General features: G+C 43.2%; 1 protein-coding gene across 1 annotated transcript in view; it reads left to right on the top strand.

Annotated features, from left to right (window-relative positions):
* Positions 1-787: 787 nt before the first annotated feature.
* The window catches only part of LOC129696145 (RNA-binding Raly-like protein), a 772,459-nt gene continuing 746,924 nt past the window's right edge, over positions 788-26,322 (top strand). Inside the window, exon 1 of the mRNA XM_055633661.1 lies at positions 788-1,086. The gene's annotated coding sequence lies outside the window, so the exon portion shown is untranslated. The remainder of the gene's footprint in view (positions 1,087-26,322) is intronic.

A 26,322-nucleotide genomic window follows, 5' to 3' on the forward strand; every position in this document is an offset into this window, starting at 1 on the left:
TGCACTTCAACAAACAAATGTTGGCGTTAAGTCCATGTGCGTGGCTTTTGGCGGTAGCACAGAACTAAATACCGCACATCAGTGTAGAAGAGTGTGTGGCCGTGCAGTGTTTAATATATTGCACACAAGAGCCAAAGGTAAAATAAACAAAAAACACACTGCAGTTGGCTTTTATTTCGTGTCTGCACACCCACGCTTCCACACGCCGGAGAGAATACACTTGTCTCAGCCGCCTGTATCGCACTTGCAACATGATCACGACTGATTAATACCACGTTAGGCATAATATAAACAGCGCGCACACAGAGCATTGAATATTTCACACATTTTGACTGAAAGGCGTGTGCACAACTAAAAACAATGTGGGGTTTCGGCAAAAGGAAAATGAATTTCTCCATGAAATTCTGCCCTGAAATAAATGCATGTCGGTCGGTTGCATTGAGACAGGTTTGCAACGCCTGAAGCTGGTACCGAACCCGCCGTCTCAGACGTTGAGCCCACCAGGTGGAGAGCGTGTGAGGAAGTGCCGGAGGTGAGTTGCAGCATCTGTATCAGTCTCTCTCTCTCCGCCCCTCCTCTTTCCCTTCCCCTCCCCGCAACATGGGCTGCCCCCTCCCCTGCTTTAACCGCTCCACCCGGCGGACTGCACCACGAGATTCAGAGGGTGGGTTGTCAGTGCAGAAGGCATCCAGGACGGAGACGCTCCGATTTGTACAGCGGTGAAAGCGACTTGCGAGAGGAAGCGAATGTAACACACAGAGGGGGTGGGGAGGGGGGGGGGAAAGAAACACCAGGAGCAAACGTGCGGCGGCCACAACAACAACAACAACAACAACAACAGAGAGAGGGGAAGAAAATCCGCCCGGCTTGCTGGATGCAGAAGAGATACATGAAGACGAGCGCTGGTTTTGGGGGGATTTAGTGACCGAGACATCCATTGAGCATTGCCGAGAGCAGGGCTCTCGCATCAAGTGCCTTTGCCTGAGGCTGCGGGAGGGCGCTTCATTACTTCTTCCACCGCCATATTACAAACTTCGCTATTTTTCTATCACTCTCTCTCTCTCTCTCTTGAATTTTTCGCGCTCGGTGAGTAGGTTTTTTTTTCTCTCTGGAATTTTTTCAGTGCCTTTTTTGTCATTTTAATTCTTTTTTTTTTTTTTAACTTTTTTTTAAACAAAAAACAAAAAAAAAAGGGAGAAATTTGAGCCCAACGAGCATGGTTTGTCAATTCTATTCTGCAGAGTAAGTTCTTGCATGCTGTAGTGTGAGGTCAGTGGCTAGCATTGGCTAAATGAAAAGGAACTGGCTTTTGTATGTATATTTTGTAGTTTCCTTTTTTTGTTATTGTCGCCAGTCAAAAACAAATATATATATTTTTAACAAGCATGCATAGTTTTTTTTTAAAAAGTGGGTGGGAAAAATCAACTCTCTGCTATTGTGCTCATTCTATTTGCAAAAATTTATTTGCTGTATTTTCACATACCGATATTGACACAATCTGTGTACTTCGCTTGGTTGAGCTGAACTGACAAAAGCACCCCAAACAACAACAAAAATCAAAGCACGACCTGAAGCAAGTTTTCATTGTTAACAGAAAATGTTTTACAGACTTTTCGACAATTTTTTTGTAACGAAAAACTTTTCTTGCAGGTTGTTGCTAAAGCACTTTTTTCTTGAAGTCCTTTTCTTTCAAATGCGTACGTTCTCTCGTAATGGTTGAGTTTTTTTTCCTCTTTAAAAAAATCAAACAAAAAACATTGAATTCATTTGTTAAACTTTTTGATCATTAACCAAAAAAGACAAAAGTTGTGGATGGCTGTGGAAGGTTTTATGGGGGGGAAAGTTAATGTTGGTTAATATTGTGGCTTAAAAAAAAACCCCGAATCAATCCGTCATGGTCAGTATAATGTAACCCTGCCATTGTCATCAGCAAATTTGGGAATAAAATACTGATAAAGTAAATAACGTGTGTTTCATTCAATGATTTCGTTTGGCTGGAGTGCCTAACCCTAACGTGTCCACTGCGCTGTAGAGAATGTCCTGTTTATTTCCTCGACTGCGGCACTGCAAGGTTTTGTTTTACTCTAAGGGTTTATTATAATAATATGTACATTGTTTTCGTTGAACCGGATCCCTGGGAACCTGTGAGGTGTTTCCCGATTAAAGAGCCCCCGCCAACAGCGTGGGGGGAGTCATTGCAAACGGCGCCGCCACAATGTAAGTAACTGGTCTGTCGGCCAAGACGGCAGTGACACATTGCGATTCCGAACGCTACCTATGTCTGTGTGTTTGTCCACCCGGGCAATAGTTCGCCAGCTGCAGGGATTACACGGTGCCGTTTCTTTATGACAAATGGTTTCACTGGAAACGGCGCCGCAAGACAAGTGGGTGTTCGCAAGACGAGTTGGCCTGTTGCTGAGCAGAACGTGAATCTATTCAGGGAATGCTCCTGTGTAGCATCTCCTCGTTGTTTGAGGAACGAGTGGCAGCAGGTAAATGGAGACTGTCATGTGTGAGTGCGGAAGTTTGGGAAGTTCCAGCCGCTTTCAATGTTGTGTCAGCAAGGTGAACGCCAAGCTTTCTCATTTTGTGTGGCGATAATCTGGTTCACATCCTCTCAAGGCTTTCAGTTGGAAAGGGGAAATGCTCCCCATCGGCTTTGAGAATTAATAAGTTGGAGATTTGTGATCGTGTTACATTTTGCCTGCTATTAAAAAAATATCCAGATGCATTTGTTTTTTCTAAACCTGCAGGTAGCACTGAAGAATCAATATCAAAGATGCAGTTTGCCTTTAAGTAACATTTCTCGCTCTTCTGATGAGCAGTTAACTTTACATCTTCATATTCCCTGTCATAGTGTTCCAGGCTCTGTGATGAAGGGACTGGCTTTGCAGTTGTCATAAGATTACAAACCTCAGACTTGAAATATATGTTGTGATGCTGTTGACAGTGATCAAATTGGTAGTTATTGATCAATTATTTAAAGTTTGACATTTTTATTCTTTCCCCCCAAAGATTATGGAACAGTTGTAGAGAATTCCATTGACTTACAGTTAATGCTAAAAAAAAAGATATGGTTTTGAATTTCAATTGTTAAAATACTCTTTTTCAATCAGCTAAGCAAAGTTTGTTTTTCCAAAACGCTGTTTAATTTGAGGGCAGCATATTTTTAGTGCTCTTCAACGTCATTGATTTTTCAAAAGATGGTCACAAACATTATTGTACAATGGTTGTGCATCATTAGGATATTTGCATTCCGTACAAATGTTCCAATTTTGGAAATCTGCAAAAAAAATTGTTGGAAGTAATCAATACCTCAGACGGTACATTTCATCAGAACTCTTGTTTCCACTATCCACAGTACTTTGTGTTCCATTTTAAGTTCTTTAATGTTGCTCGATGTTTGCTTATTGCAGTGCAGCTGAGCGACTCTTGGCAGTTAATAAATAGCATTTTTATTCCCGAGGGTGAAAGCAGTGCATGTGATCATTGTAAAATTACATAAACGTTTTGAGATAATAGGATGAACCTCAGCTAAACAATGAGGTTTTGTTGGGTGCATGGATGAGGTAAAGTGCAAAAGATCTAAAGCAGGGACAAGATTTTTCAGGCACGATATTATTAATCGAAGCCCGATGAGGGTTAGTGCAGCCTGTTCAGATGCAGAATGAGTGTTAGTCTGCTGCCTTCAGTTTGTAGCCACGAGTCATCGGATGGTCAGGTCTTAGTAACATTGTCAGTTTGAAAATATGCAAGGAGGATGCGGTAAGTGCCTTTTACGGCACTGCTTTGTAAACTGAGATGCTGGTTTGCTTCAGCCATGACAAGCTAGTAAATGCTCATCCCACTCTCTGTCTCTTCAGCCAGCAACAAACCCTTCCACTCTTCAATGTACCCATCTATTCTTGAACAATTGAGCATCCACACTAGTCTGCCTACAGGTGACTATCCCAGTGGAATGACCTTGTGTTTAAATTCTATATAACGTAATGGAAGATGTATTATCGTTTGAATGATATATCACTCACAGGTCTTCCCACGACCTTGCATCTTGGTTAATGTTCAAGTCCATGCTTTGTTTTGATTTATCACACAATGGTCAAGAGAATGAAAGATGATTATCTGCCACAAGCTTTTCTTGTTAAATCCATTGTAAGAGACATATTGAGTATTTAGGGCACCATGTCATAAGAACAATGTTGTTAAGTTGGAAAGAGCGCAGAGAAGATTTACATGGATGTCTCCAGGTCTCGAGGGTCTGAACTACATAGGGAGAGGTTGAGTAGGCTAGGACTCTATTCCCTGCAGTGCAGGAGGATGAGGGGTGATTTTATAGAGATGTATAAAATTGTGAAAGGAATAGATCAGGTGAACGTAATGATTCTCTTGCTCAGATTGGGGGGGATCGAGAATCAGAGGGCGTAGGTTTTTGGTGAAGGGGGAAAGATTTTGTCGGAATCTAAGGTAACTTTTCACGCAAAGGGTGGTGGGCGTGTGGAATGAGCTGCCAGAGGTGATAGTTGAGGCAGGGACTATCACTACATTTAAGAAGCAATTAGATAGGTATATGAATAGGAAAAGGTTTAGAGGGATATGGGCCAAACGCAGGCAAGTGGGGCTAGTGCAGATGGGACATGTTGGTCGGTTTGGGCAAGTTGGGCCATAGAGTCATTTTCTACACTGTATGACTGACTCTTTATGACTAGAGTCCATGCAAATGTTCCTTTAATCCTTGGGTTAGCTCAGTGGTGTTAAGATGCTGCCTTGTTGCTTAACGACATGGAAGGACTCAACTGAACATTCGTTTTACTCTACTGGTGATGGACTCTACTGATTAATTTTTGCCCCTGGATATATAATTAGTTGTGGGAAGCTGTGGAGCAATAAATTAACCTAAAATTTGTTCTATTCCATTTGCAATGATGTCTTCTAAATACAAGTCTGTTCCTTCACCCTGAAGAATCTGAACATCAGCAGACTAACTGGAGCCAAGTTCATAAAAGATGAACGTTTGCATTTTGAATGTTGCTCCTGCAAATGGAAATGAAGAAGGATGAGCATATTCTGCTTTTGCTGACATTAACATTTTCCAACAAACCAGGCGGGGGAAAACACATTTGCCTAGGAAGCTAAATGAATGAAATAGTATCTCTGTAGACTACGTTGAAGTAATTGAACATGGGGTTAATCTGTACTTGACACGGAGATGTGGAATCAAATGCAAATATGTGGTATCAAATTTATTACTGAAATAGAAAATGATAAATAGTATCAGCTAAGATTATAATTAAATGAGTATCTGAAATGGTTTGATTATATCTTGAAGTACTAGACACCATTGTGTGATTCAGTGACTGGAAACATGGCAAATGAGGAGTTCAGGACTCCTAAGACGACTTGGCACACCTACTTAAAATGAAGAATTTTTAAGCTGAATAGTGAATGAAAAGCGGTGAAGTTGGCCTTGGAGAACCACAGAGTGGCCACTAATAGTTTAGTTTAGTTTAGAGATACAGCATGGAAATTGGCCATTCGGCCCAACAGGTCCATGCCGACCAGCGACCCCGCACATTAACGCTATCCTACACACACAAGGGACAATTTTTACATTTACCAAGCCAATTTACCTACACACCTGTACGCCTTTGGAGTGTAGGAGGAAACCGAAGATTTTGGGGAAAACCCACGTGGTCACGAGGAGAACGTAGAAACTCCATACAGACCGCATCCGTAGGATCGTACCCGGGTCTCCGACGCTGCAAGTGCTGTAAGGCAGCAACTCTACCGCTGCGCCACCATGGCGCCCCGACAACAACTCAACATTAAATTTTCTTCATCGGGGTAAAGGGGAATGGGGCAGTGTGTAAAACAGGCACACATTTTACCGTTGCCTTTCTTGCATTACTGCTCAAGATCAGATTCATCTTCATGGAGTGCATGTGATTATAGAAATTCCCCTCACGAGTTGGTGTTGCATTATTCAATTCTTTTTTTGTTACAATGAAGCTCTTGAATGCAGATCCTAAAGTGATATGATAATTGCAGTGGAAAACTAGGTCTGTTTGTTAAACCACGGTGGCAAATGGAATCCTTGGACATGTCAATGGAAACTGCAATATGTTTAACAAATGTAAAGGATTTTCAAGAAGTCATCCACTTCTGAGGTTAACCTATGGGGGGGGGGGGGGGGGGGGACGCAGCTCTAAAGAAGACAAGTTACGCACTATTGCCAAATACCAACCTCAACTTGTGTCTCACCTTTGCTGCAGCCAATATGTCCGAGGTACTTTGTCTTCAGCTACCAAGCCTCTAACCTCGGAGTTTAAATTTCGGCTCAAGTGTAGACTGTTATTTTTCATTTAGTTTAGATTAGAGATACAGCATGGAAACAGGCCCTTCGGCCTTGTACACAACGAGGTGGATAAGAAACTAAATCAAACTCAAACAAAATGATACTAAATCAGAGGAGATATGAGAGCAGATGAACAAAAAAATAATCAAAAAGGTTAATTTTAAACCACACATGAAAGGAATCAAAAATGGACAACTTATAGAGCCTTTTAAGTCTTAACAACTTGGTGTGTGACCACAATGGTGGTAGACTTAAATTAGTAGTGAGAGAAAAGAAAGAGAGGAGTGATGGAGAGATTTGATGGCACGTCTTTTAGAATTGGTGCCGGGGTGTTGCCTGCATGGTCATGAGTAGCCTCCTCAGTCGCCTAAAGAATCGTAGCATTTTTCTGGTCGCTGCTGCATTTTGAAATGTTCAAAACTTTTCAGCGACAGTCGGCGACAGTTAGCTTGATGCCAATGCGCGTAGCTTGACTTCTCCTGACGTAGGTGCTGTCGTATGTTGTCACCAAGTTGTCGCCGGTGCTGATTTCGGTGAATGCCATTGGCGACCTGCTACGTCAAACGGCGACAGGTACTGGCGACTGAATTGCCTTACCTTGTCATAGCTTGTTGCGGATAGACGTTGGTTGTCGTAGATGTGGTCGTAGGTAGACGTCCTAATTGGTCGCTGGATGTAGCTTGCCGTAGCTTGACGTAAACTAGGTTGTAGGTCGTTGTAGACATTGTCGTAGGGGGGTCCAGTCGCCGTTTTTTCGGCGACCTTGATGAAGCCGAATTTTAGTTAAAAATAAGAAAAAAATTAAAATAGGTTTCTGGGCTAGCTTACAGCTTATATTTAGTGTCAAATTAGGCTTGCCTCAGGTTGCGGTGTGTGAGGTAATAAATACCATGACATTGTCTCCCAAGTGAGGAAGTGAGACAAAGGGAGAGAGGAACCAGGGAAGTAGAAAGATAAGATGCCGTAAACCAAGTATCCTATGTTTATGAGGGACCAAGTGACAGAGAGGAAGCAGCGAAAGAGCTAGGGTGATCTCTTTGAAGATAAAATGACCTAAACCAAATGGCCAATGTTTTTAGTATATCTTGTACCATGTAAACAAAATGCCTTTGATGTGATGCATTCTGTGGAAACCTTTTCCTGTACCTCTGTCCATGACTAATGTCTGTGGAATGTGCTAAAGGGACAAAAAAACAACTATTTAATGCAATGTAATTCTGTTGTTCAGGGAAGGGGACCGAGGACAGTCGAGTGTCTACATTGGTCACTTAGCTGGAATTCTCGCTCCCTTCCATCGGCCGATAATAAGTAAAGTTTTGAACTGGTCTACCAAACAGTTTGTGTGGTGTCTGTTTATTAAGAAGCGAACCTGGTTTAGTAGTTAAGAAAAGTAGCTTTTTCAACCTGCTACGACCATGACAGTCGCCGAAAAAATCGCCCTAGTGGGACAGGCCCAATACTTCAGCACTCTGTGTATTTTAATTTTTGTAAAACAACATCTGCAGTTCCTTGTTTCTAGAATTAGATGCTTCTTTGTGTAATATATTGTTAATAGCTAACGTGGGCTACATGCAGCACGCAGGAGTATCATAACAGAAGAGAAAGACTGATCTAAGCAGAAATAGACACTTCTGATAAGATGGAAAGAATGAATGAGTAACTTTTTCTTTCCATGAATGGCATAGTGGCGCAGCGGAAGAGTTCGGCACGGACTTGTAGGGCCGAGATGTTCGGCACGGACTTGTAGGGCCGAGATGGCCTGTTTACGTGCTGTAATTGATATATGGTTTTAAAGAGGGAACTGCAGATGCTGGAGAATCGAAGGTTACACAGAAAAGCTGGAGAAACTCAGCGGGTGCAGCAGCATATGGTTATATGGTTATATAAGAGTTGCTGCCTTACAGCACCAGAGAGTTGGGATTGATCCTGACTATGGGTGTTTATCTGTACGGAGTTTGTATGTTCTCTCCGTCATCTGCATAGGTTTTCTCAGAGAACTTCAGTTTCCTCCCACACTCGAAAGACGTACAGGTTTGTAGACTAATTGGCTTGGTATAAATATAAATTGTCCCTAGTGTAGGGACAGTGTTAATGTGTGGGGATCGCTAGTTGGTGCGGACTTGGTGGACCGAAGGGCTTGTTAATGCACTGTATCCCCAAACTAAAAAATGAAACTACTTAAAGTTGGATAATTCAAGTCTTAATGGCTGCAACATATCCAGTTAGAAGATAAGGTGTCATTCCTCATTTTAATTTGTGCCTCATTGAGACAGGAGCACAACAGGTGGGCCAGATTAAGAGTTAAATGGTGAGTTAAAATGACAGGCAACAGGAATCTCACGGTTATTCCAGCAAATACTCTGCAAAGTGATCATAGATGATGTGATAGGAGTAGAATTAGGCCATTCGGCCCATCAAGACTCTCCGCCATTCAATCATGGCTGATCCATCTCTCACTCCTAACCCCATTCTCCTGCCTTCTCTCCATAACCTTTGACACCCATACTAATCAAGAATCTAGCTACCTCTGCCATTAATATATCCACTGACCTTGCCTCCACAGCCTTCTGTGGCAGAGAATTCCACAGATTCACCACCTGCTAACTAAATAAATTTCTCAACTCCTCCCTAAAAGAACATCCTTTAATTCTGAGACTATGACCTCTAATCCTAGACCCTCCCATTAGTGGAAACAAACTCTCCACATCCACTCTATCCAAGCCTTTCGCTATTCTGTATGTTTCAATGAGGTCCCCCCTCGTTCATCTAAACTCCAGCCAGTACAAGCCCAGTGACGTCAAACGCACATCATACATTGTGTTATGTCCAATGTAGGGGAGACTATGTGCCTACATGCAGGACACCACTTGCTAGACTGGAAGAGGTGCAGTGAACCGCTGCGATCCCTGGGGAGTTGCAGGGGAACAGGCAAAACGACTAATGTTGCATCACCTGCGATTTGCATGGGAAAGTGCCAATGGATGGGATATGGATGGTCAAGAGTGGACCAAGGAGTTATGAAAGGGTGATTCAAATGGAGAGAGTGGAGAGGAGTATCAAGAGTCAATATGATTTAATTATCATAAGTATCTGGCAATAGAACAATGAAATGTTTTATCTGCTGCAGCTTAACAGGCTTGTAAATGCAATAACCACATAATGTATAATAATCAAAAATACAAAAAATTGATAACCGTAACCATAGTGCAAAAATCAAAGTCTGTGGTGCAATCAAAGACACAGTCCATAGAAGATCATAGTTGCTGAGTTTAGTGTTAAGTAGTGTTCAAGAGCCTGATGGTTACTGTGAAGAAGCTGTTCTTGAACCTGGTGGTCACAGTTTTAAGGCTCCTGAGTTTAGAAGGATGAGAGGGCATCTTATTGAAACATATAAGATTGTTAAGGGTTTGGACACGCTAGAGGCAGGAAACATGTTCCCGATGGTGGGGGAGTCCAGAACCAGGGGTCACAGTTTAAGAATAAGGGGTAAGCCATTTAGAACAGAGACGAGGAAACACTTTTTCTCACAGAGAGTTGTGAGTGTGGAATTCTCTGCCTCAGAGGGCGGTGGAGGCAGGTTCTCTGGATGCTTTCAAGAGAGAGCTAGATAGGGCTCTTAAAGATAGCAGAGTCAGTAGATATGGGGAGAAGGAAGGAACGGGATACTGATTGGGGATGATCAGCCATGATCACATTGAATGGGGGTGTTGGCTCGAAGGGCCGAATGGCCTCCTCCTGCACCTATTATCTATTGTACCTTATTGTACCGGTAGGCGGCGCAGCTCTGGCCAGCAGCGGCCTCTGCAGTCTGTCCGCGTTTTTACTATTTTCTGTCTGTGTTTAAATGTAGTTTTTGTTATTTTTTGTTGGGGGGTGTGTGTGTGTGGGGGGGGGGGGGGGGGGGGGGGGTGGGGGTGGGGTGGGAGGGGGGGGGAAACTTTTTAAATCTCTTCCTGCACTGGAGACCCGACCTTTCTCGTCGGGTTTCCGTTGTCGCTGAGGCCGCAACGAGGAGCGGCCTCCAACAGGAAGAGACCGGGGACTCTGGTGCCGACTCACCTCACCGTCGCGGGGCTGGCCGAGTCCGGAGCGGTTGGAGCGGGGAGGAGCGCTGCTGCTGCTGCTGCTGCTGCTGCTGCTGCCGATGCCGCTGCTGAGTCGGAGGCTGCTACTGCGGGTCTGCGGACGGCGGCGCCGGGAGCCCGCGGCTCCCTAGAGAGAGACCGCTTTTCGGGGCTTCTGCGGTGGCGACTTCTCCCGCCCGAGTTGCGGGGTTGAAGAGCTCCTGGAGCGGGGCCTCACTACACCCGCCCCGCGCGGCTGGAACGGCTGCGGGACTTTGCGAGCGCACACCGGGGGCTCCAACACCAAGACCCGGTGTGCGACCTCGCACCACCCGGCGTGGCTTCAATGGCCGCGGGACAATCGCCATCGCCAGCCGGGGGCTATGACTTTGACTCTGACATCGGGGGGGGGGGGAGAGTGCAGTGGAGAGATAAGTTTTTTTTGGCCTTCCATCACACCTATGTGATGGATGTTTATGTAAAATTGTAATTATGTTGTGTCTGGGGTCTATTTGTGTGTAATGTATGGCTGCAGAAACGGCATTTCGTTTGGACCTCTAGGGGTCCAAATGACAATTAAATTGACTCTTGACTCTTGACTCTTGACTCTCTTGACTCTTGACTCTTGACTCTTGACTCTCTTGACTTTTCCCGATAATAGTAGCAATATGAGAACATGGGTCGAGTGGTGTGCATCTTTGATACTGGTTGTTATTTGGAGGCAGTGCCTCTGGTTGATCTCTTTGATAGTAAAGAGGTCGTACCTGCCATGGTCCAGGCAGCATCCACCACTCTCTGTAGTCTTGAATTCCTATACCACGCCATGAGGCAACCAGACATCTGTCGAAGTTCAAGAGAGTATTTGTGACGTACCTGAATCCCCGCAGTCGTCTAAGGAAGTAGAGGCATGGATGAGCTTTCTTAGTGAAGAGACTCAGACAGACATTGAGAACATGATTGTTGTTCTGACACCATTCATTCAGATTATCAAACCTGCACTCTGATTCATCATTACCTGTTTTTTGTCCAACAACAGTGGTATCGTCTTTGAATTTAAAGTTGGCATTGGAATGATGTCTGACTGCACATTCGTGGGTGTGGAGAGAGTAGAGCAGGGGGCTAAGCCTAGAGATGGACCTGTGTTAGTTAATGGTTATAAAGAAGGGAGCATTGATCCCAATTCATACTGATCAGGAAGTCAAGGATCCAATGGTGTTGGGATGAGCATTAACCCTGTTCTCTCTGTTTAGTTTGGAGTTAAGTTAAGTATTGGGGGTTCAGTATTGATGTGGATAGAGAACTGGCTGGCAAACAGGAAGCAAAGAGTAGGAGTAAATGGGTCCTTTTCAGAATGGCAGGCAGTGACTAGTGGGGTACCGCAAGGCTCAGTGCTGGGACCCCAGCTATTTACAATATATATTAATGACTTGGACGAGGGAATTGAATGTAACATCTCCAGGTTTGCGGATGACACAAAGCTGGGGGGCAGTGTTAGCTGTGAGGAGGCTGCAAGGTGACTTGGATAGGCTGGGTGAGTGGGCAAATGCATGGCAGATGCAGTATAATGTGGATAAATGTTAGGTTATCCACTTTGGTGGCAAAAACAGGAAAGTAGACTATTATCTAAATGGTGGCTGATTAGGAAAAGGGGAGATGCATCAAGACCTGGGTGTCATGGTACACCAGTCATTGAAAGTAGGCATGCAGGTGCAGCAGGCAGTGAAGAAAGCGAATGGTATGTTAGCATTCATAGCAAAAGGATTTGAGTATGGGAGCAGGGAGGTTCTACTGCAGTTGTACAGGGTCTTGGTGAGACCACACCCGGAGTATTGCGTACAGTTTTGGTCTCCAAATCTGAGGAAAGACATTCTTGCTATAGAGGGAGTACAGAGAAGGTTCACCAGACTGATTCCTGGGATGTCAGGACTTTCATATGAAGAAAGACTGGATAGACTCGGCTTGTACTCGTTAGAATTTAGGAGATTGAAGGGGGATCTTATAGAAACTTACAAAATTCTTAAGGGATTGGACAGGCTAGATGCAGGAAGATTGTTCCCGATGTTGGGTAAGTCCAGGACAAGGGGTCACAGTTTGAGGATAGAGGGGGAATCCTTTAGGACCGAGATGAGAAAAACATTTTTCACACAGAGAATGGTGAATCTCTGGAACTCTCTGCCACAGAAGGTAGTTGAGGCCAGTTCATTGGCTGTATTTAAGAAGGAGTTAGATGTGGCCCTTGTGGCTAAATGGATCAGGGGGTATGGAGAGAAGGCAGGTAGAGGATACTAGGTTGGATGATCAGCCATGATCATATTGAATGGCGGTGCAGGCTCGAAGGGCCAAATGGCCTATTCCTGCACCTATTTTCTATGTTTCTATGAGGAGTTGATCATTCATAAGTTCACAGGTCATAGATTGTAAGAGCAGAATTAGGCTATTCAGTCCATCGTCAATCATGGCCGATCCATCCTTCCCTCTCAATCCCATTCTCCTGCCTTCTCCCCATAGCCCCTGACACCCATACTCAAACAATTGAGCTGTAGTTGATGAAAAACAGTCTGATGTATGTGCTCCTATTGTCAAAGTGGTCTAGTGCAGAGACTTCAAGATCACATCAGGCAAATTTTAATCGGTCTAGGTGCGAAGGTAGGAGTCAATATGCATCATTCATAACTAACTTCTCGAAGCACTTCATCACAGACATTAGTGCCGCCGGTCAATAGTCAGTGAGGCATGTTACTGGTATTTAAAGCAGGTGGAACCAAAGACATTAGCAATGAGAGGTTGAAAATGTCTGCCAAAACTCAAGTCAATTGGTCTGCGCAGATTTTAAGAAAACGGCCAGGTACACCATCGAGGCTCGTGCTTTCCAAGGATTTTGCCTGAATGAAGGATCTTCTGATGTCGGCCCTGGTGGCTGAGATTATATTGTCACCGGTGGCTCTGGGAATCCAAGATGTCACATCGATATTCTCCTTTTTGAAGCGAGCGTAGACAGCGTTGAACTCGTCTAAGAGTGATGCCTCGCTGTTGCTCGAGCTACCACTTGGTTTTGCCTTATAGGAATTGATGGCATGCAAGCCTTACTGCAGCTGCCGAACGTCTGTCTTGTCCTAAATTTTGGACCAAGAATGTCTCTGCCTTTCTGATGGCCTTATTGAAGCTGTCCCGGGACATTCTATATGATCCTCTATCAACAGACTTGAACGCCCAAAACCTGGTCCCCAGTGGTTCATGGACCTCCTGGTTCATTCCAGGCCTCAGCTTGGGAAACAGATGGTCTCGATGGAAACGTGCTTCTCCACACATTAACATTTCCATTTTTGAACAGAAACTTCTTATCTCATCAGCCTGGCATATTGGTTCAGGTGAGTACCCACTGTTATCAGGCAACTGAACCACCCTACCACAAACAGAGAGGAGTCCTGAATGACTATCTACCCCATTGGTGACCCTTGGACTATATTTGATCGGACCTTACTGGCTTTACCTTGCACTAAACATTATTCCCTTATGCATCTATACACTGCAAATGGCTTGATGTTTTGTCTTTGGTTCCCAACAAAAGCCTTTCACTGATCCTCGATACACTTGACAATAAACTAAACTGAATTTAATCCTTGAGCATCACACTGCCTACCGATACCAGGTAATTACAGAGTCGTTCCTCTGCCTCACCACACCAGCTCTGTGTCTGCTGGTGGAATCTGGCTAGAGCTGGTGGAATCTACAAAGAATAATATAACCATATAACAATTACAACACGGAAACAGGCCATCTCGTCCCTACAAGTCCGTGCCGAACAACTTTTTTTCCCTTAGTCCCACCTGCCTGCACTCATACCATAACCCTCCATTCCCTTCTCATCCATATGCCTATCCAATTTATTTTTAAATGATACCAATGAACCTGCCTCCACCACTTCCACTGGAAGCTCATTCCACACCGCTACCACTCTCTGAGTAAAGAAGTTCCCCCTCATATTACCCCTAAACTTCTGTCCCTTAATTCTGAAGTCATGTCCTCTTGTTTGAATCTTCCCTATTCTCAAAGGGAATAATAATCCATTGAATGTGGAAGTTAGAGGGATGGAAGGTGTTTGTACTCTGTCCTGGCAGAGAGAGGATAAGAGCAGAGGTGCAGAAATGAATGAAATGTCGTTAAGGCCTTTGTTTGGTGTTTAGTTTAGAGATACAGCGCAGACACCGGCCTTTTGGATCACATGGTCTGCACCGACCAGCGATCCCCACGCATTAATACTACCCTACACACACAAGGGACAATTTTAAAATTATACATTTATACCAAGCCAATTAACACTACAAACATGCACGTCTTTGGAGTGTGGGAAGAAACCTAAGATCTCGGAGAAAAACCATGCAGGTCACAGGGAGAACTTTGTACAGATAAGCACTAACAGTCAGGATCAAACCCGGATCTCTGGTGCTGTAAGGCAATATCTCTACCGCTGCGCCACCATGCCGCCCTCTCTTCAAACCGCATGGGGTTTCTCCGGGTGCTTCGGTTTCCTCCCACATCCCAAAGACATGCGGATTTGTAGGTTAATTGGCTTCTGTAAATCTGTAGGATGGAAGTAGCTTGTGGGTGATTGCTGGTCGGCATGGATTCGATGGGCCGAAATGCCCTTTTCCACACTGCATATCGAAACTAAACCATGTGTAAGTAAGTCTTAGTCCAACTGCAGTTTCAACAGTTGAATGCCTACCATTCCAGTTGGTACTGCCTAGCTATTAACAAAAATGAGTAGGAAAGTTACCAAATTTAAGCTGGTTATTAAATGTATAAATAAGATGTGCTGGTGCAGTTGAATGCATGGCATTTGGTATTAATGTAACACTGCAACAGTTGTTATTCAACAAGCTCAGCTGGATGAGATGAAAAGTTTCTGTTTGCAGCTTGTAAGATATCAATGTGAAAGAAGGAACTGCAGACGCTGGTTTAAACCGAAGATAGACACATAATGCTGGAGTAACTCAGCGGGACAGGCAGCATCTCTGGAGAGAAGGAATGGGTGACATTTCGGGTCGAGACCCATCGTCAGACTCTGATAACAACATGGAATGATTTTGTGAGGGTCAGTTTAATCCCAACAAACATGGGCTCACATTAATATGGGAGATGATTTTCAATTGATGTTTGGTGGGGTGGAGAAGTAAAACTGCCCCACTTGCGTAATTATCTTTGCGAAAATGTATTTACCGACTGAAGACATTCTGAATGAGCCTTAATTCCCACCTGCCGTTGTAAACAGTGCTTGGAAATGTTGCAACGTGTGGATTTGCTGAACCAATGTTTTTTTTTACACATGAACCAACATTATTTATGTTGGCACTGTACCTCAAATGTCAGTACCCAAGGGTGGAGGAGTAATCTTGATTGATTCGTAGATGTATTATATGGCATCTGTTTCGATATGGCCTTTCGAAGTAATTTCCAAATGGAAAGTTGTGGGGAAAAAAACAAACTGCTGGAAGAAGTCAGCAGGCTGAGCTGCATATGTGAGGGGGAGGAAATTGTCGGCAATTTGGTTCGAGATCCTGCATCAGAACACCTCGACTGTCTCCCTCTCCCACCTGTTTCCATCCGCTCAGCATCCCTCGCCCCAGTTTGGATATTTTCCCTCTCGACACTCTGTCTACTGCAGAGTTCCAATCCAGAATATCAACAATCCCTTCACCCCCCCCCCCCCCCCCCCCCCCCCCCCCCCCCCCCCACCACATATTGTTGCTTGACTTATGCTGTCTGTGCGGAGTTTTGTATGTTCTTCCCGTAACCTGCGTGGAAATTCAATTTTGGCTTAGTGTAGAGATACAGTGCGGAAACAAGCCCTTCAGCCCACCACTTCCGCACCGACTAGCGATCTCCGCACATTAACCCTATCCTACACACACTAGGGACAATTTTACATTTGCACCAAGCCAATTAACCTACAAACCTGTGCGTCTTTGGAGTGGATCTCCAGTTTCCTCCTACACGCCTAAGACGTACAGGTTAATTGGATTGGTATAATTGCAAATTGTCCTTAATGTGTGTAGGACAGTGTTATTGTGCGGGGATCACTGGTCAATGTGGTGGGCTGAAGTGTTTCCTCTACATTAAACTAAACTATTGCAACTAGAGCTCGACTCAACAGCCAAAAGTCTATAGCCTCTTTTTACTCTGGTACTTTATTTTCACATGCTTAAATTATAATGTTTTATTTTTAATTGTCTGCTGTATATCTTGTTTTTACCACGCGCACCGTCAGATTTCTTGTATGTGTACATACTTGGCTAATAACATTTTATTCTGATTATGATTCTATTGAGTTCCTCAAGCAGTATTTTTTTTTCTTGGTTATGAGTCTTGGAAATTTTGTCAATGAACCCCAATGAAATTGTGGAAACCAACAAAACTGGAGAAGATGGTGGAACACTCTCAACAGGTCAGGCAGCATCAGCAGAAAGAGAAATAAAGTTAGGAAGACTCCTCGATCCAAAACCTCAACCTTGTTTCTCTTTCCACAAATGCTGCCTGAACCCCACTGTGTTTTCCACCTGTTTCCTGTAGGAGTTTGCCAATGTGGGAGATGAGTGCAGTCTCAAAATAATTTGAGCATTGACAACTCGGTGAGGAGATACACAAAAAAGCTGGAGAAACTCAGCGGGTGCAGCAGCATCTATGGAGCGAAGGAAATATCTCCTTCGCTCCATAGATGCTGCTGCACCCGCTGAGTTTCTCCAGCTTTTTTGTGTACCTTCGATTTTCCAGCATCTGCAGTTCCTTCATAAAAACGCGGTGAGAAGATAATTGTACAATGAAAAGTTGCAGGAATCTTAAGTGGAGTCGGAAGGTTAAATTGAATTTCAAACGAAAGGTTTTGGGTCAGGAACGTGTGAATTGTCGTGGAAACTTTAAAAAAAAATAAGTGGCTATTATTTTTTTAGCTTTGGTTAGACCCAGATGATTGATCCTCCATTTTACTTGCCTGGTCCTTGATGTGCAGCAGGAGATGAGCCTTTAATGAACCACCAAACACCCCTGAAACTTGAAGTTGCATTTTTAATTAAGTTTCCGCATATGACTGTCAACTATTTACGTATCCTTTTTCTTAGTTTTAAAATGGGCCAAAAACAGTAGGAAGATGGTTATTTTCATTATCATTTAACCCTTATCTGTTTTGGCTATTATTTTTTATTATTTTTATATTCATATATAAATTATTTGGAAAAGTTTGTGGTGGGATCTTGGCCTTGAACTATTAGCAGGCTTATGATGCACAGATTAGGATGCTGTTGTGACTGAAAGGAAAGGAAATGGAACATCAGGATATAAGAATATTTAGATCAGCCAATAGGGGTTACCCCTATTGCTTTATGGTTAACACTTAAAAAACAAATCAAGCTGCCACAAAAAAACTAGATGCTAATCAATATGAAAACTGAAACTTGCTGAAAACACAGCTGATCAGAAACAGGAGAAAGAGAAACTGGATCAATGAGTCTTCATCAGAGCGGGAGACACTAGATACATTCAACTCCAGATTGTATTTGCATTGCATCGTGAAGTTCAAGTCAAAAGTATAATGAAAGGATTTGGGAGTTTCTTCAAGGGGAGAGGTTTAGAGCAGAACACAGACAACACCCCCAGGGTATGGTTCCATTACCCCAGGGTAAGGATTCATAAGTGATAGGAGTAGAATTAGGCCATTCGGCCCATCAAGTCTATTCCACCATTCAATCATGGCTGATCTACCTCCCCCTCCAAATAACCATTCACCTGCCTTCTTCCCATATACCCTGACACCCGTATTAATCAAGAATCTATCTATCTCCGCCTTAAACATATCCACTTACTTTGCCTCCACATTTCCTACTGTGGTAATAGTCAATAGGTGCAGGATTAGGCCATTCGGTCCTTCGAGTCAGGACCTCCATTCAATGTGATCATGGCTGATCATCCCCAATCAGTACCCCCTTCCTGCCTTTTCCCCATATCCCCTGACTCCGCTATTTTTAAGAGCCCTATCTAGCTCTCTCTTGAAAGTATCCAGAGAACCTGCCTCCATCGCCCTCTGAGGCAGAGAATTCCACAGACTCACCACTCTCTGTGAGAAAAAGTGTTTCCTCATCTCCGTTCTAAATGACTTACTCCATATTCTTAAACTGTGGCCCCTGGTTCTGGACTCCCCCAACATCGGGAACATGTTTCCTGCCTCTAGCATGTCCAAACAATCTTATATGTTTCAATGAGATCCCCTCTCATCCATCTAAACTCCAGAGTGTACAAGCCCAGCTGCTCCATTCTCTCAGCATATGACAGTCTCGCCATCCTGGGAATTAACCTTGTAAACCTACGCTGCACTCCCTCAATAGCAAGAATGTCCTTCCTCAAATTAGGGGACCAAAACTGCACACAATACTCCAGGTGTGGTCTCACTGGGGCTCTGTACAACTGCAGAAGGACCTCTTTGCTCCTATATTCGATTCCTCTTGTTATAAAGGCCAACATGCCATTCGCTCTCTTCACTGGCTGCTGTACCTGCATGCTTACTTTCATAGACTGATGTACAAGGACCCCCAGATTCCGCTGTACTTCCCCTTTTCCCAACGATGCCATTTAGATAATAATCTGGAAAATAATTCCACAGATTCGTCACCCTCTGACTAGAGAAATTCCTCCTCATCTCCTTCCTAAAGGAATGGCCTTTAATACTGAACTCTGCTTCTGTTCATGAGATCCGTCATCAGCTGATTTCTCCTTTAGTCAGAAATGTATCTCTGCTACAGCAACCCGTACTGTATTGCACTGCATATACTTGCTCTAATTCTTTCATTTTATTGAATAATTACGCAAACACTCCCCACAATTAAACTATTGAAATATGCAAAGGCGTCCCTGTGTTACAACTGTTCGGGAAATGGAAATTGAAATTCGTCCTTTACTAAATTCACAAATCAATACCTAAATAATTTGATATACACAGAAATAAGTTAATTCTTTCGTAATATACGTTTAAAAAAAGTGAATTAAAAATACACACAAATCGTTTATTTTCCATCCTTTGTTTCTTGATGTAGGTGCAGATAACGTGGCCTTGTGTGAAGTAAAACGGCCAACTGTGATACCGATCATTTTATTCGAACATTTTTCCTCCCCCCGCCTGTCTTAATGGTGGGTTGTCTGCATTCTGCATCTAGTCATTAATGAATACTATGAAATATTTAATTCTAATTGCTGGCTTGAAAAGGACTTTAAAAAAATATAGGGAGACTTTGCATAAAGTAGCATTTCTGCAGGTCAGGAATGGAAGCCAGGCAGTGATTCTGTGACTTAAGATTGCGCTTTACCCAACGGATAATGGTGAAGAGAAACTCTTTTGGAAGAAAGTGTGCTCAACTAAGTCACAGAAAACAAATATCATGCCTGCCTATCACCAACCCACTCCTCCTACCAAGATAATATTTTTATTCCATTACATTTAGAAGGTTGACATTCAGCAGAAGGTTGTATTAATATGGGTGGTATGACGTGAATCTTTGTATGCAATCATTGGCTAATTCTGGAAAAAAAAAACAATTGAAGTGAGCATACGATGGAATCCTCACAGAAGTAATGCATAAACTGATTGATACGAACAGATGAATGATTTTAATGAGGAACTCTGGCAGAATGTTGCTAAAAGCAACATTTCCGTAAGTGTCTCATCATGAAGCGTCTTGCAGTTGTTTAACATTTTCCTTCATCATTTGGTTTCATACATATTCTTTGGCTTTGGCAGTCCAATAGGATTGAAGACGACTCAATAACTGTGCGTTCTGAGGTTATTGATTAGGCCATTGTGGGACCATAAAACTAAGTCTCCAGATGGACTGATGTAACAGCAGCTTTTCAGCTACTGGGAAGAGCTAGTTCATATGTTCTAGGAGAGTTAGTCCATTCGGCCCATCATGTGCTGAATAGATCTGGTAGACACACAAAATCCCTTGCCCATAGTTGGGGAATCGAGAACCAGAGGAGATAGGTTTAAGGTGAGGGGGAGGGGGGGATTAAGGTGAAGGGGGGAAAGATTTAATAAGAACCTGAGGGGTAACTTTTTCATGCAAAGGATGGTAGGTATATGGAACGCGCTGCTGGGGGAGGTGGTTGAGGCAGGTACTGGTGCAACGTTTAAGAAACATTTAGACAGATACATGGATAGGACATGTTTGGAGGGATACGAGTCAAACGCAGTCAGGTGGGACTAGTATAGATGGGGCATGTTGGATAGTGTGGGCAAGTTGGGCAGAGTTTCCTTGCTGTAATAGCCTATGACTCTGACTCTTCAATCAAGTTGCAAAGGACCACAACAATGACTATTCCTGTGGCACACCATTTGGAAGCTTAGAAGCAGTTGGATGAGTCTATATTCATGAGGATTGCTGTTTCACTGAGGTTGGCTGGATCACCCTACTTGTCCCAGGTATGAACTATCAGATTGAGGATTTGTGACTAAAGTTCACCAAGCTTCAGAACTTCAATAGTGATTCATAGGGTGGCACAGTGGCTCAGCGGTAGAGTTGCTAACTCAGAAAGTCAGAGACCCCGGTTCGATCCTGACATGAATGCTGTCTGTACGGAGTTTGCACGTTCTCCCTGTGACCGCATGGGTTTTCTCCGGGTGCTCTGGTTTTCTCCCACATTCCAAAGATGTGCAGGTTAGTGGCTAAATTGTCGCTAGTGTGTAGGATAGAACTAGTGTGAACGGGTGATCTTTGGTCTGTGTGGACTTGGTGGGCCAGAAGGCCTATTTCCACACTGCATCTCTAAATACTATCTGCAAATCTGCCACTCCACACCAATTCTGGTAGGCTTCAGTGCAATCCAAATGCCGTGGTCACTGTGGTTCATATCGACTAGGACCCATGAGGCTGTCTGCGAGACATAGTTTAAGAGCTGTCTCTGCGGGTCCAAAAGATAATTGGTGTTGCCTTTTTCATCGTCAACTTTTCTCAACATTGTTGTATAGAGTCATAGAGTGATACAGTGTGGAAACATGCCCTTTGGCCCAACTTTCCCCACACCAGTCAACATGTCCCAGCTACACTAGTTCCACCTGCCCAACTTTGGCCCATATCCCTCTAAACCTGTCCTACCCGTGTAGCTGTCTAACGGTTTCTTAAACGTTGGGATAGTCCTTGCCTCAACTACCTCCTCTGGCAACTAATTCCATACACCCACCACTCTTTGTGTGAAAACATTACCCCTCCGATTCCTATTGAAACTTTTCCCCGTCACCTTAAACCTATGTCTTCTGCTCCTCGATTCATCCACGCTGGGCAAGAGACTCTGTACATTTACCTGGATGCATGTATACTTGCATGGCATGGTATTCAGTGACGACCATCGGCTAACTCAGCATGATGACCTAGATGCTTTCTACCAGGTGCCAGACTAGATCCATGGAAGGTAATGGGAAAACTTGTTGTCAGTTGGCTCCAAATTTTTGAGGTGCACAAGTACTTCAAGTAATCAATTTTTTGGGAATATTTGGTATACTGGGCCTAATTACATTTGACAATAGACAATAAGTGCAGGAGTAGGCCATTTGGCCCTTCGAGCCAGCATGCCATTCAATATGATCATGGCTGATCATCCACAATCAGTACCCCGCTCCCGCCTTCTTGCCATATCCCCTGACTCCGCTATCTTTATCTAACTGTCTCTTGTAAGCATCCAGAGAATTGGCCTCCACTGCCTACCAAGGCAGAGAATTCCACAGATTCACAACCCTATGTGTGAAAACGTTTTTCCTCATCTCCATTCTAAATGGCTTACCCCTTATTCTTAAACTGTGGCCCCTGGTTCAGGACTCACCCAACATGTTTCCTGCCTCTAGCGTGCCTAAACCCTTAATAATCTTACATGTTTCAATAAGATCCCCTCTCGTCCTTCTAAATTCCAGAGTGTACAAGCCCAGCTGCTCCATTCTATCAACATATGAGAGTCTCGTCATCCCGGGAATTAACCTTGTGAACCTATGCTGTAATCCATCAATCGCAAGAATGTCCTTCCTCAAATTTGGAGCCCAAAACTGCATGCAATACTCCAGGTGTGATCTCATAAGGGCCCTGTATAACTGCAGAAGGACCTCTTTTCTCCTATACGCAACTCCTATTGTTATGAATGGCCAACATGCCATTCGCTTTCTTCACTGCCTGCTGTACACTGCTCGCTGTACCTGCATGTAAAATTATTATAAAGGTGAGGAGTGCTTTCTAAGAAAGACCTCTTTATCCTGAAGGTGTAGGAAGGAACTGCAGATGCTGGTTTAAACCGAAGATAGACACATATAGCTGGAATAAAGGAATGGGTGAAGGGTCTAAACCCGAAACGTCACCCATTCCTTGTCTCCAGAGATGCTGCCTGTCCTGCTGAGTTACTCCAGCTCTTGTGCCTATCTTCAGCTTATCCTGAACGTGTTGGATCTTGGTGTGTCTTGCCACAGGGAGTGGTTGAGATAGAGACTATTGACCTTTCAGGGCAAAGCTTACACGGTAGTGAAGATGTAGAAACAAAGAACTGCAGGTGCTGGATTATACCAAATTACAAAGTGTTGGAGCAACTCAACGGGTCAGGCAACATCTTTAAAGAAAAAGGATAGATGATATTTCTTCAGTCTGAAGATGGGTCCCGACCGAAACATCTCCAATGCTTTTCCTCTAGAGATTTTACCTGACCTGCTGAGTTACTCCAGTACATTGTGTCTATACATGGTAGTGAAGTTGGGTGCAGGGGTGAAGAAACTAAAAGAAAGACAATTTTAAATCTTGAGCCTAGTAAGTGTGAAAAGCCAATTCTAGTTTATTTACCTGGTGCATGTGTTTTTTTTTTTGCAAGTTCACTGCTAATGCAATTTGCCACTAATAGTGCATTTACTAAAGCGTGACCAATATTGTAGTGTAAAAACTCAACAACCAATTTTTATACAGGGTGTAGTAATATTGTGACAACGACCAGATATTTTTCTAAACTATATGTCTTGCCCAGGACATCGGAAATAACCTCTTGTTTATGTTCAAGATATCACCATGAAACCTTGTACATGGGAGTGTATAGGGTTATGTTTTAACATCCATTGCAAGAAGGTGTCAGCTCTAAGTGCGGCACTTGTGTGCTGCAGTGTCAAATTAGACATGTAGGAAGGAACTGCAGATGCTGGTTTAAACCGAAGATAGACACAAAATGCTGGAATTACTCAGTGGGGCAGGCGGCATTTCTGGAGAGAAGGAATGGGTGACATTTCGGGTCGAGACCCTTCTCAACCTGAAACTTCACCCATTCCTTCCTTAGTGATGCTGCCTGTTCCGCTGAGTTAGTCCTGCATTCTGTGTCTATCTTTGTGTCAAATTGGATGTAACGCTTAAATCTTTTGAACGACCGTTAGACTCATGAGCCACTAACTCAGAGGTATGACTGCTAGTAACTGATTGGCACAAAGATAATTCAAATTTTGATACAATAGAAAACTACAAACCTCGAAGTTGGCTGCTGGAGATGCCCCCGGTGGACAAAGGTGGACCTGCGAGGAAAGGGACATTGGTTCCCTGGTTGAACCACATGTCCAAGGGAAGGTGATGGTTGGAGGACCTGCAGCAGCCTGGGGCTCGTCTGGAAAGGGCACTGCTGAAAGCAACTAGAGAGTGAACTGCACTTTAAAAATGTCGCCAATACAAGGCGCGTCTTGCACGTGCGATCAGTGGACTATTTCTGTACATTTGCTAATTGGGTTATGTTTGGGTTTGGCAATAGTCTACTGGACTGTTTGTAAGAAACACATTTCACTGTTCACTTGCACTTGTGAGAATAAAAGCACCATTGAATATCCTACAGGTTGTAATTCCCACCCACTGTATAAAGGAAATGGGAAAAGGAAAGAGGTTACATTTTGTCTGTGTTTAGTACACAAATAACTAAGTAGGTATTTGTAGTATATTTAACTGATGTTGCAAATTAATTTCTTCAAGAAAGCTTTACAGCCTTAACAGCGGGCATTATAGGCAGCTGCAATGAACTTCTTGCAAAAATATTTAGTTATATTATTGCTAAAATATGCACATAGCAAACAGACTCTCGTTTATCCACTGATTATACACCTGGAATTCTCCTGCAACTAGCAAGAGTTGCTAGGAATATTGAGTAATGTCATTATTTCACGTGCTTTGCAAAATAAGTGTGAAAAGAGAATTATAGTTTGTTTATCGGTTGATAACCATTTTAACTCCCATTCCCATACTGACCTTTCTGTCCCGGGACACCTCCAATACCAGACTGAGGCCACACGCAAACTGGAGGAACAGCACCTTGTTAGTTGACAGCCTAACAGGATCAACATTGAATTTTCCAATTTTACATAACTAACTTACAGACAACCTTTTTTTCCCCCTTCATTCCTTCAACCCCCTCCCGCCCCTCCCCATTCCCTATTCCCTTTTCCCAACCTGGATTCATATCCATTTCTACCTTTCCACCTACACTACTTCCTCTGGCTTCACAATGACCACTTATTCTATACTTGCCTCGTACCATTTTGGCTTTCCATCTCTGGCCTTTATTCAACTATCTGCTTATCAAGAACCCCACTCATCTGTATCACTTGCTAGGCTTTGTCTTGCCTCCCCCTCTCCTCCAGCTTTTGTCCATATCAATGATTTGGACGTAGGGATTGAACGCTTTGTGGCCAAGTTTGCGGATGATACGAAAATAGGTGCAAGGGCAGGTAGTGTAGAGAAAGCAGGGACTCTGCTGAAAGACTTGGACAGGTTGGGTGAGTGAGCAGAGAAGTGGCAGATGGAATAGAGTGTAGCAAAGTAAGGAATCATGCATTTTGCATTTTGGTAGTAGGAATAAAGTCGTATGGGGTGAGAATCCAGAAATCAGAGGTGCAAAATGACTTGGGAGTGCGGGTGCAGCATTTCCAAAAAGTTAATCTGCAAGTCGAATTGGTAGTAAAGAAAGCAAACTCAATGCCAGCATTTATTTCAAGAGGGCTTGTATACAAAAACAGTAATGTAATACTGTGGCTCCATAAGGTGCTGATAAGGCCGCATTTGGAATATTGTGTACAATTTTGGGCACTATATCTGAGGAAGGATGTGCTGGCTCTGGGGAGGGTCCAGAGGAGGTTTACACGAATTATCCCAGGAATGATTAGGTTAACCTATGATGAGCATTTATCGGCACTGGGCCTGTACTCGCTGGAGTTTAAAAGAATGAGGGGGGACCTCAATGAAACATACAGAATAGCGAAAGGCTTGGATAGAGTGGATGTGGAGAGTTTGTTTCCACTAATGGGAGGGTCTAGGATTAGATGTCATAGTCTCAGAATTAAAGGATGTTCTTTTAGGGAGGAGTTGAGAAATTTATTTAGTTAGAGGGTGGTGAATCTGTAGCAATGTTACAAAATTTTGAGATTTTAAAAATCAAGTCTGCAATTTATCCCATCAGATAAACAATAAAAATAAGTTTAATTTGACACCTAATTCACTTTCATATCTCAAGTATTTAAAAAGTTATGGCCATTTTCACACTCGGAAATTAGCATCTTGTTCCCTATTGATTTTCTATGGACATAACAAAAAAGCTGTGATCGTGGACAGTCAAAAGCCCATAACTTTCTTAAAAATTAAGAGAACTGAATGAAATTTTCAGATCATAGATTGAAGCATTCTGAAACAAATATAAAATAATCTTACTTGGATGACCTGAAATTAAAGCATATAATTAGTTAGTTACCTAACTGTAGCTAATTCCAAACTTCAATTACTAGATCTAAACATCTATCCATTTTTTTAATAAATGATTAACAGTTTTAAATAGCCTAAGTGTCCAAATAATATTCACAAATAATTCACAATAAAACATGAT

Source organism: Leucoraja erinacea, chromosome 4 (genome assembly GCF_028641065.1).
Source record: "Leucoraja erinacea ecotype New England chromosome 4, Leri_hhj_1, whole genome shotgun sequence".
Classification (NCBI taxonomy): domain Eukaryota; kingdom Metazoa; phylum Chordata; class Chondrichthyes; order Rajiformes; family Rajidae; genus Leucoraja; species Leucoraja erinaceus.